Below are 13,443 nucleotides of genomic sequence, written 5' to 3'. Positions count from 1 at the left end.
CTACTTGAATGTGAACATATATATATATATATATATATATATATATATATATATAAAATTGGGCTTCTGTGTTTATTTTTCTGACTTTTACATTTATATACTTTGTTTATTTTCTATTGGCGTGTTTGTCTTTTTGTATTTATTCATAAGAATGCTTTAAATTTCATTAAGGAGGGCACGTGTTGGGATGAGCACTGGGTGTTATATGCAACTAGTGAATTGTTGAACACTACGACAAGAACTTATGATGTACTATATGTTGGCTAACTGAATATAATGAAAAATAAAAAAAAATAATAAAGAACTCTTTAAATTTCAAAATATTAAAACTTTGTGAAATATATTACAAATTTTTTCACCACTCAGACCAGAAATCAAATTGCTTATATTAAGGATATGGTTTAATCCATATGGATAGGTCATGTGATATCTGAATGTCCAATCAAAAAACTTAATTTTTTCTAATCTTAAAAGATAAAAAGATAAAAACAGAGAGTGTGGCAAACTATAAGAGACTCTTAACTATAGAGAACAAACTGAGGGTTGCTGGAGGGGAGGGGAGTGGGGGGGATGTGCTAAGTGGGTGATGGGCATTAAGGAGGGCACTTGCTGAGATGACCACTGGATGTTATATGTAAGGGATGAATCACTAAATTTTACTCCTGAAACCAATACTACACTATATGTTAACTAACTTAAATTTAAATAAATGAAAAGAAGATAATCTTTTATTTACACTGGGATATCATTTCCAGTTTTTTTCTAATATGCCATTCCATTCACAATAAAACCAAATCATAAATCTATCCTACAATATAAGCAGTAGAGGAATTATCAGGAGGAATGGTAAGAATTATTCTTTATATGCAAACTTCACCTCTAATTTGGGTTTATCCTATGGTATGTTATCCAGGTAGAGTATTTTCATCTTATGAATTCTTGGCATACTTTGAAACACAGTATTATTTAATAATACTAGAAAACTCCCCAAATGGATCTGTGTGTTTCACCATTCTGATGACAAAGCTGTTTCTTAGATCTGTATTCTGTGAATACATAGTCAATATCAAGCTTGCATAAATTCTAAGGATCCCAGTTTAGACTTTTTAGTTATACCATGATTACTAAAGGAGACTGTAAAATACTCTATGATTAAAATGTATTCAGTATATAAATAGGTGTTAAATTATTTCAAAAGATATTATTTAAAGATATAAGAAAGAAAGGATTATAGACCTGTGTAGGTTTGAAATATCCATTGGTATTCTTTTCTCTTTGAGCAAGAAGACCAGCATAACTCACTCCAATTATCCTGTGTGTGTGCATGAATGCATGTGTGTGTGATATACATATATACATACATATTCAAATATAAAATAACAAAGAAACTTCTGGTTCAAGATAGCTATCTCTCGATAGATAGATGATAGATTTCTTCTTCCCTCCCAAAATCCCACTGAAATGACAAAAGAAGTGTGAAAAATTTTATATATATATATATATATATATATATATATATATATATATATATAATGTCTGGTGGGAATGATTAGCTATGAAACCTAACAGAGCTGAGAAATTATTTCATAAAGGTAAAAAGAAGAGACCTACAAAATATTCAATTTCCCAAGATAGGCTAAGATGGACTTCTATGTCAGTATTAGAACCAATGGGGCTGGAAGGAGAAGGATAATTCAGATAATTAAAGAGATGAAACAGCTATGTTAGTCCCCTACCAAAGCAGATAATTTAGGCCTTGACATCCCACTTAAAGCATACATAGAAAGCCAAAACAAGACAGCTAGTATTGTGTTTACTATATACCAATTGCTGTCCTACTCTCATATTTTAACTCATTTAATATTGATAACATTTAGATAAATTTGATAACATTATTAATCCCATTTAAAAATCTAAATTTTAATTATGTAAATATTATCTAAAATATCTGAAATATAGTGAGTGAGTCATTTACCACAAGAGTCGTTAATGCCTGAGCCAGGATTCAAAGCCAGACAGTAATATTCCAATATATTCCACTATGCTGTGTTGCCTCTCATAAGACCAAATATATCAGCTATCATAATAACTAAGACAGGGTTCTGATTCAAAGAAAGTGAATCACACATTTACTTCTAATTATGGAATAACTTTTTTTAGAGGATTTTATTTATTTATTTGAAAGAGAGAGTGAATGAGAGAGAGAGAGAGCACAAGCAGGGGGAGAGGGAGAAGCAGGCTCCTTGTTGAGCAAGGAGCCCGATGCGGGGCTTGAGCCCAGGACCCTGGGATCATGACATGAGCCAAAGGCAGGTGCTTAACCGACTGAGCCACCCAGGTGTCCCATGAATATGGAATAACTGTTAACAGACTTGCCATCCCTCTGTAAACAGCTATAAAACTGAACAAAATATATGAAACAGATCTTTTTAGGCATTATCTATCAGGAGGAACAGAAAAATATTCCTTGAGAGAAGGGAATCCAGCAAAATGAGCCCCAGATTCACCTTGCATTCCTTATTGGGACACTTTCCATAATATGGTTCAGGGCAGTGGAGCCCACTTGGAGCAGTGTTTTTGCTAAATTGAGGATTCAAAGATCAAAGTTAAGGGCAGCTGAAGAAGGTGAAATTTGCTTGCAGAATACTGAGATGGAAGAAATTTTAACAGGAAACATCTAGATATAAAAGTCTATCTGAGATTTGAGCACTGATCCCTGGCCATAGTCCACAAGCAGTTCTGCCAGTCCAGGGACACACCAGGAAACATGTTACTCAGTGCCCCAGAGACATGCCAGCCAAACTTGGTTTGACAGTAGATCTTGAAATAACCATATGACTTGGCTGCAGCCCCTCCCTGCTGTGCTCTGAGAGCAGCCCAGTCAAACTCAGGACCCACTGGGAGACATTCCGGTTTGTGCCCCTGGAGGCAGGCCAGCTAAACTTGGTCCAACAGTAGATCCTGAAACAGTCATGTGACTCGGATCCAACCACTTCTAGCATAGTCTATGAGCAGTTCTGCACAGAGACCCACCAGGAGATATATTAACCATACAAATCATAAAAAATATAGATTAGACTTAATCAAAAACTTAAAATTTCTCATTAAGAAAATGAAAAACCGAGCTATATATATTTATATAAAATTTAATATATATTTATATATTTAATATATATATTTTATAAAGGGGGAAGAACATAGGTAGAGGCTTTCAATATAATATATTGGAATAGAGGGCTTTCATAAAAATATATTAAAAAACTCTTAAAATTCAGTTATAAGAAAACCTAATTAAAATGGACAAAAGTTTTGAGCACTCATTTCACCAAAGAAAGTCTATAAATGGCCATTAAGCACACAAAAAGATATTCTACATTTTTATTCATGATAGAAATGCAATTAAAATCACAATGGAATATAACTATACAACCACTAGAAAGGCTAAAATTAAAGGCTGGCAACTTCAAATGTTGGCTAAGATATGGAGCAACCTGAACTCAAACACATTGTTGTGTAAAACGATAAAATGAATTTGTAAAGCTGGTGGTTTACTATTATATTAAGCAAACCTACTCTATGACCAAGTAATTCCACTCTTAGGAATTTATCCAAAAGGAAGGATAGTATACATCCACAGTAACATTTTCCAGGAATTTTTGTAATAGCTTTATTCATAAGAGCTCCAAATTGGAAATAACCCAAATGTCCACAAAGAGTTAATATACAAACTATGTTAAATTCACACAATTCAATATTACTGTGTAATTTCAAAAATGATATTGACAAGCACAACAACTGACTAATCTTACAATTTGGTGAGCAAGTCAGTCATCAAAAAATTGCATACTATATTATTCTTTTAGATGGAGCTCAAAACCAGCTAAAACTAATAAGATACTAGAAGTAAGGCAAGTAGCTGCCTTTGTGGGGGCAGTGATTGCCTGGAACAGGGAAGAAAATGACTTTCTGGAGTGCAGAAAATATTTTTATTTTTTGATTAGATTGCTGTTTACATGGGTGAATACATTTTACAAAATTCATCAAATGGTGATCTTAAAAATCTTGGCATTTTCAAAAAAAAATCTTGTCATTTCAATGTATGTAAAATTTACCTTGGCTTATTTTAATTGTGGTAAAATATATAACATAAAATGTTCCATTTTAATCATTTTAGCTGTACAGATTAATGGTGCAACCATCACCACTATCTATCTCTAGAATTTTTTTATCTTCCCAAATGTAAACTCTGTACCCGTTGATCAATAACTGCCCATACTACAATCCCTTCCCCATGCCCAGCCCCTGACAACCACCATTCTATCACTACTCTAGATATCTCATATAACTACAATCATATAATATTTGTGACTTATTTCATAGAATGTTTTCAAGGATCATCCATGTTTTAGCATGTGTCAGAATTTCATTCCTTTTTATTTATTTATTTTTTAAGATTTTATTTATTCATTTGAGACACAGAGATACAGAGAGAGAGAGAGCATGAACAGGTGGAAAGGCAGAGGGAGAGGGAGAAGCAGGCTCCCCGCTGAGCCAGGAGCCCGATGTGGGGCTCGATCCCAGGATTCCGGGATCATGACCTGAGCCGAAGGCAGACACTTAACCATCTGAGCCACCCAGGTGCCCCTTCATTCCTTTTTAAAGCCGATAATATTCCATTGTGTGTATATACCACCTATTACTTATCCATTCATCTATCAATGGATATTTCTGTTGTTTTCATCTTATGGCTATTGAGAATAATGCTGCTGTGAACATTATTGCATAAATATCTGTTCCAGTCTCTCCTTTCAGTTTTTTTGGATATATATCCAGAAGTGGAATTTCTGGATCATGTGGCAATTCTACATTTATTTTATTTTTAGGAACTTATTCATGGTGCATAGATCTTTTGTGTCATTGCATTCAGTTTGCTGGTATTTTGTTGAAGATTTTTTCACCATGTTCATAAGTGATACAGGTCTGTAGTTTTCCTGTATTGTTAGGGAGTGCTCCTTCCTTTTCAATATTTTGAATGTTAAACATTTTCAATATTTTGGAAGAGTTTGAGAATAATTGGTGTTAATCCTTTTTTAAATGATAGAATTCATCAGTGAAGACATCTGGTCATGGGCTTTTTTTTTTTTTTTAAAGATTTTATTTATTTATTTGAGAGAGAGAGAGTGAGAGAATGTGCACGAGCAAGGAGAAAGGCAGAGGGAGAGGGAGAATCTTAAGCAGACTCCCCACTGAGCGCAGAGCCCAACACGGGGCTTGATCCCAGGACCCTGGGACCCTGAGATCATGACCTGAGCTGAAATCAAGAGTTGGACACTTAATTGACTGAGCCACTCAGGTGCACTGGTCATGGACTTTTCTTTGCTGGTGCACTGGTCATGGACTTTTCTTTGCTGGGAAGTTTTTGATTACTGTTTTAATCTCCTTATTGGTTATAAGTCTACTCAGATTTTCTGTTTCATTATTCAATTTTGGTAGGTTGCACGTCTCTAGAAATTTGTCAATTTCATCTAAGTTATCCAATTTGTATACAATTGTTCAGAGTATTTACACATAATCTTTTTATTCTGTAAAATTGATAGTAACATCCCATTTTTCATTTCTGACTTCAGTATTTGCATCTTTTTACTTTTTTTCTTCATCAGGTAGCTAAAGGTTTGTCAATTTTGTTGATCTTTTTGAAGAACCAACCCTTGCTTTCATTGATTTTCCCTATTGTTTTTGCATTCTCTATTTTGTGTATCTTTTTCTAATCTTTATTATTTCCTTCTACCTGCTCACCTTGGACTTAGTGTGTTCTTTGATTCCTTAAAGTGTAAAGTTAGGTTGTTGATTTGAGATATTTTTTCTTTTTTAATATAAGCTTTTACTGGTATAAATGTCCCTCATGGCACTGCTTTTGCTACATCCCATAAGTTTTGGAATGTTGGGTTTTAATTTTCATTTGTGAAGTTATTTTCTAATTTCCCCCCTGATTTCTACATTGACATAGTTGTTTAATAATGTGTTGTTTAATTTCCACATAATTGTATACTTTCCAGTTTTCTTTCCCCTATTGATTTCTAGTTGCATTTCATTTTGATCAGAAAAGATACTGGTCTTATTTTCATTCTTTAAAATTTATGAGGACTTGTTTTGTGGTCTAACATATAACATATCCTGGAGAATGATCCCTGTGCACTTGTGAAAATGTATATTCTGCTGTGTTGTGTATGTCTGTTAGTTCTAATTGGTCTCTAGTGTTGTTCACATCATCTATTTCCTAATTTGTCTTCTGTCTGGCTCTTCTTTTTTTTTCTTTTTAAGGAAATAGAAGTTTATTGAACATACCACAAGGGCGCAGCAGGCAGGACAGCAAAGGAGAGGCTATCTGCCTTCTGTCTGGCTGTTCTATCCATTATTGAAAGTGGTGTATTGAAGTCTCCTATTATTGTAGAGGTTTCTATTTCTCACTTCAACTCTTCATGTATTTATGAGCTCCGATGTTCAGTGCATATATAATTGTTACATCTTCTTGGTCAATTAACCTTTTATCACTATATAATGTCCTTCCTTGTTTTTTGTAACAGCTTTTGACATAGTCTGTTTTGTTTGATATGAGTATAGCCACTCCTGCTCTCTTTTGTTTACCATTTGTAAGGAATGTTTTTCTATCATTTCACTTTTAAACTGTATTCTTATATCTAAAGTGACTTCTTATAGTTAGTATATTGTTAAATGATGTTCTTTTAAAATCCATTCTGTCATTCTGTCTTTTGATTGGGGAATTTAATCCATTGACATTTAATTACTGAGGGAAAGACCTTCGTTATTTTGTGATTTATTTTCTGTATGATTTCCAGCTCTTGTACCTTATATCCTCCCTTACTGCTTTACTGCCTTACTTTATGTTTAGTTGATTGGTTGTGGGGCTTTTTTGTTTTTTGTTTTTGTTTTTGTTTTTATATGGTGACGCATTTTGATTCCCTTTTCATTTCCTTTTGTGAATACAATATAGATATTTTCTTTGTAGTTATTATGGAGATTACATAAAACATCCTAAAGTTATATCAATCTTTTTTATTTTTTAATTTTTAAACTATATTTTATTTAAATTCAATTAGCCTTCTATATGTTGGCTATATCAATCTTTTTTAGATTGATGCAGATTTAATTTCAATCACATACAAAAACTATTCTTACAGCTCTACACCCACCCACTTTATATTATTAATATCACAAATTACATATTTATGTATCATGTACCCATCAACATAGATTTGTAATGATTTTTCATACATTTGTCATTTATTAATTCAAATAATTTCTGCTTCTTTCTCTCCTTTTCTGGGAATCATGTAACATATAAATTGGTCTTCTTGATGGTGTCCCATAAATCCCTTACACCTTGCTGATTTTTCTTCATTCTTTTCTCTTTTTGCGTCTCAGACACAATAATTTTAAATGTCCTATCTTCAAGTACACTGTTCTTTCTTCTGCCTGTTTGAGTAAGCTGTTGAACCCCACTAGCAAATTTTCAATACAGTTCCTGTATGTTTCTGTTCCAGAATATCTATTTCTTTTTATAATTTGTATTTCTTTGTGATATTATTATCCCGTTCACATATAGTTTTCCCAATTTTCTTTAGTTCTTTGTCCATTTTTTTCTTTAGCAATTTGAGTATATTTAAGATGATTGTTTTAAAACTGTTGTCTAATATGTCTAATGCTGGTGTTTTTCAGCGATGTTTGCTGCCACATTATTTTCTTCCTTTGTAGCATGTTTTCTTGTTTATTTATTTGCTTTGTGGATTTTTGTTGTTGTTGCAAATTGTTTATTTGAAAAAAAGTCAGTGACCTCTTCCCGTCTTTGCAGACTGGTTCTGTACTGGGAAAGACCTTCACTAATTAGCAGGTCATTTTCTGCACCTTGGGATCAGCCTGGGAAGAAAGGCTTAAGGTCTGCTCATGTCTTCTCTGGTTGTGCATTTTGCCTTGTCCTGTGTGTGGACAGGACATATCTTGTATGCATGGCTGCTTTTAAATGTCTTAATTTCACAAAGAATCTCAGCTTAACTTGTCCTTGGTGCTTTCCATGTTCTATTGTAGTCCTCTACCTGTGATCTTTCTCCCCAAATGTCATGGATTTATAGTCCCCCTGCATCTTTCATAAGCATGCCTACTACTTTCCATGGCTTTTCCTGACCTGTGATCCAAACTATGGTGTTATTCCTCATCTGACCTGAATCAGACAAAACAGAGACCAGTCCCTCAGACAGCTATCACACAGGGTAGAACATTGCAAATAAGATATTCTCTGCTACCTCTGGTTTGAGGGAGGGAATTGGAAACTGGGCTACTTCTTCCTTCAGATTTTGTTGCCATGTGCCTCAAAGGGCATAAGGCAAGAACCAGTAAAAATGCCAAAAAATTTCCTACCATCTTTAATGTGTTTTTTTTCTTGATTTAGCATTTGCTGTGTTGCTATAGGACATTATTTTCTTCTATAAAGTTGTTTTAGTTTTTTTTTAAAAAAATGTTTTCATGAGAGACTAAAGGCCTCAAGCTTCCTAGTTGGCCATCTTGCTGGTGTTACTCTTTTTCTACCTGAATTTTTGAAAAGACTTATTCTCGGATTTGCTTTAAAAAAAATTGGTCAATACACTTAAAATGGTATAAAATGAAGAGGTCAGTAAAGACAGATGATGCAAATACTAAAAATAGAAATCAGGTTTGGCACTATCAATATAATAAAGATAGAACAATATGGTGAAAATGATGTCTGAGGTGTGGAGAAGCTGTTTTGGGTGGGTAGGGAGCAGAGAGAGAGAGAGGGAGGGAGAAGAGAGGTCAGAGAAGAGAGGAGAGGGGAGGAGAGGAGAGGAGAGGAGCCAAAGTCTCTATTTAGAGAAAATAATGATGTTTGACACTCTGCATTAATTCTTCCCAGAGGCTAATCCCATTCCTGAACTTTCCATTGTATATTCACATGAATCAATAAATACCACATTTTTCTTAACCAAGCTTAAGTTGGTTTGCAATTGGAGTCTTGACTCAGTATATCTAAGATAAACCTAATAAGATTTGTGCAAGTTCTATATAAAGAGAACACATTTTCTTAAACACATGTTAGTGAGTCTGAATAATGGACACACACAGATTGTAGAAGATGCCAATTCTTCCTAAATCAATCTACAAATTCAATGCAACATCTCTCAAAAATCCCAAAAGAAGTGTAGTTTCATCACATTTTTCACTTGAAAAAAGTAAACTGATGTCTGAATATAGGCTCCCATCTGGAGTTAATTGTGTTAACTTTACCACATTTCTTATACACTTGGGATTTTAGAAAATTTTATGATAAAAAACCATACACAATTCAACATATTATATTTACCAAGTGACAGAATTAGCATAAGTATTTTTTAATTTGTTTTGTAGCTTATAGTGTGACTTTATTGACTTAAACATACCTATCAATGAGTACATAGAGGATAACATCTCCAAAGCTTATTACGTGTTATTCCAGATTGCAAGCATTATTTACGACCATATTTCCTATTTACTATATTTTGTTTGGATTTCCACTGAAATAAGGATATTTTAATTTTTATATCCTTGCAGTTTCCTTTCACTGGGTATGATGTTTTTGAGGCTTAGGATATTCCCAACGTGAAGAGAAATTGGACCTTTGCAATTTTGATTCAGCAAAATAAAACAAAACAAAAAACTCTTCATGTTCTTCTTTTTCTCCATTAGAAAGATATGATTGGATAGGAAAAAAAAGGAAAATAGATCTGATCATTGCCTTCTGTCTGAGGCATTTCACAGTATGGCATCTTGCTGCTGGAGGATGAAATTCATGGTCACCCTTTTGTATGAGAGCTGCCTGGCTACTTCTGAGCAGCAGGCTGTCCCTAGTAAGAACTTTATCAGTCAAGGTTCACAAACCGCAGAGCTCCCTGTCTGGCTTAGATTATACTGATAGACTTTCAGGAGACTATGTAGAGCCTTTTATCAGAATCATTTTTTCAGACTTGGATGAATTATATAATCTATGAGGGAGAATACCAAGGGGGAATAAGGCAAAATAGCATTCCTTCTTGGCATGCATCTGCTGTTATTTCTGGATCTCTGGTGACAGTTTTATTGATTATACATTCTCAAAATAACCTGTGGAATTATAATGCTAGTAAGAACTCCTTGAGAAGAGATCAACTTATGTTATAAAATTGTATGTCAACGTTTTTGTCCATCCATTGATACAGATAGAGGTGGGATGATGGATGTTAGGTCTCTTTGGGGAATTTTTTGTTAATGGTTTAGCCTTAGTCTCATTTACCTGTGAAATGTGACACAATCATCACAGTTCTTTGTTCTTTGTCTTCATGTCACTCCTCACGTGTAGGTTTCAACAGGAAACTTTATATAAGACCTGTTAAAGCATAGGGTTCAGACAGAGCTGAGTCCCTGGGATCGATATTACAGACAAGTTAATACTAAAAGGTGAGGTCCAGAAATTATTTAACATAATCCTCTCATTATTTTATTCATATTTTATTTTATCTAACCAATATTTCCTTCTTCTCTGGATTATTTTGAACCTATTCATTGTGTAATCTGAGACAGGACACCAAAGTGAGTATAAAACTGTCCTGGGGCCACTCTTTGTTAAGTGGTCAGAAAGTGAATTGAGAAATCAAAGTCTGGTATCTTCTTGTGGAGCCTAGAATGCATTGCAGTATCATGCTATGTCTTGACCTTCCCACACACTGCTTTGTGGTTATTCAATGTTCTATAATTTGTGTTATATAATAGTGAATGGGATGATGATGCTCCATGGCATATGTGTACATTTTAGAATAGAATAGAATAGTTTTCCTTTACAGTTTCTTTCAGTTTAGTTGTACTTTTCATCCACATTTGGTTGTTTAGGGGGCTGAATTTTGCTTGAGTACAATGGTTAGCTTGATACTCTGCCAATTTCTTGTTCTTTCACACTTTATGATGTATTCAAGCTAGAGTTTAGCTATTTATCTATCACTTTTGTCAGATCAATTTCAGAATCTGCCTTTTTTGATAAGAATGAGTGCTAATTTCATGTTGATGATAGCTTCCACAACCTCCAATCACAGTTCTATCTACTCCATTTCAACACTGCTGTGAATTACTTATATTCTACAATAGCAGGATTCAGCTTTTGAAGTGTTAAAGCAAAATAGTTAAATTGAAGTGTTTACCTTTGCTCAGTCTAGCTTTTTTTTTCTCCAGTGGTTTTGGAAGTTGATAACAAAGTTCTGCTGTTGGTCTGGATGCAATGCTCTTTCTTTTGCAAGCTGATAACCTAACACTGATAATATGACACTTTCATAAAAACAAATGGGACGATTCAACCTATGTTGCCTCATGCGATGTCCACCATCAATATTTACTTGAAGGATTGATTTAAGAGTGACCCCACCTTCGTGAAACTAGTATCACGTAGAGCCTGGCTTGCTGGTAGGACAGCATTTTACATTGGTTGCAGGCAAGCATGCTCCCTCGAATTTATCATTATTTTCTGTACAGCTACCTGGCTGCTGGGTTAAGTCAATCACCTTCAAGGTGAGCAGAAGTGATATTTTCCCTTCACAATTATGAAAATTGAATTACTCACAGATGCCACAAGACCAAAAACAGGAATAACAAAAGCCTGTACATATTATTTATTGATCTCTTCATTTCCTTGGGCTCTTGCCTCAACCTGAATTCCCAAGGATATACCTGTTTTCTATTTCTTTCACCTAGGGCGTAGAACAGAACTGTGTCATGTTGCATAAATATCCCTAGGCGGTAAAGAATATAGTTATTTCTCTGGAATGTGTTTGTAACAAAATAAAACCTATAGCAGTGAGTCAGGTGTGTCTTAGCCAATTATTCTAATTATCTTGGGCTAAATCTAAAAGAAATCAGGTGAGAAATAGGAAAAAGCACAACTGCGACTTTTATTGGAATTGTGCTCTATAGATTAATGAGAACTGATTTTTTTATTGAGGTATAAATGACATATAACATTATATCAGTTTTAGGTGTAAAATGTAATGATTTGATACTTGTATACACTGTGAAATAATCACAATAAGTCTAATTACTATTCATCACCATGCAATTACAAATTTTTTTTTATAATTTGAACTTTTAAGGTTTACTCCCTTAGCAACTTTCAAATATACACCATAATATTATTGACTATAGTCACCATGCTGTACATTACATCTCATGACTTATTTTATACCTGGAAGATTGTACCTGTTGACCCCCTTCCTTCATTTCACCCGACTCCTAACCCCCTGTCTCCCGGCAACCACCATTCTGTTCTCTGTGTCTGAGTTTGTTTTGTTTGTTCATTTTGTTTTTGAGATTGCACATATAAGTGAGATCGTATGGTGTTTGTCTTTCTCTGACTTATTTCTCTTAAAACACCCAAGGCCCATCCACATTGTTGTAAATGGCAAGATTTCATTCTTTATTTGTAGCTGAGTAGTAGTCCATTATGTGTGTGTACATTTTTTTTATCCATTCATCCATGAATGAACACTTAGTTTGTTTTCATATCTTGGCTATGGTAAATAATGATGCAATGAACATAGGGGATACATACATCCTTTTGAATTAGTTTTTTTGTTTTCTTTGGGTAAATACCCAGAAATTGAATTGCTGGATCATATGGTAGTTCTATTTCATTTTTTTGTGGGGCCTCCATACTGTTTTCTGAAGGGACTGCACCAATTTAAATTCCTACCAATAGTACACAAAGGTTCCCTTTCCTCCGCATCCTCACCAACACTTACTATTTCTTGTCTTTTTGATAATATCCATCCTAACAGGCATGAGGTGCTATCTCATTTTGATTTTGATTTGCATTTCTCTGATGATTAGTGATGTTGAGCATCTTTCATGTGTCTGTTGGCCATTTATATGTCTTCTTTAGAAAAATGTCTATTCAGGTCCTCTACCCATTTTTATAACAGACTGATTGTTTCTTTCCTGAGTTGTAGGAGTTCTTTATATATTTTGGATATTAACCCCTTATCAGATACATGGTTTGCAAATATTTTCTCCCATTCAGTAGGTTGCCTTTTCATTTGGTTGATGGTTTCCTTTGCTGTGCAAAAACTTTAAATCTGTTGTGTTTCTATATACTAACAACAAAGTATCAGAAAGAGAAATTAAGAAAATAATCCCATTTACAATTGCACCAAAAAGAATAAAACACCTAGGAACAAATTTAACCAAGGAGGTGAAAGACCTGTACACTGAAAACTGTAAGATATTGATGAAAGAAGTTGAATAAGACACAAATAAATGGAAAAATATTCTGTGCTCATGGATTCAAAGAATTAATATTGTTAAAATATTCATATTACCCAGAGTAATCTACAGATTTGATGCAATACCTATCAAAATCCC

The sequence above is a fragment of the Phoca vitulina genome, unplaced genomic scaffold, assembly GCF_004348235.1.
Source record: "Phoca vitulina isolate PV1807 unplaced genomic scaffold, GSC_HSeal_1.0 scaffold69, whole genome shotgun sequence".
NCBI lineage: Eukaryota > Metazoa > Chordata > Mammalia > Carnivora > Phocidae > Phoca > Phoca vitulina.
The sequence above is the reverse complement of the archived record's forward strand: the minus strand, read 5'-3'. Positions refer to the sequence as shown.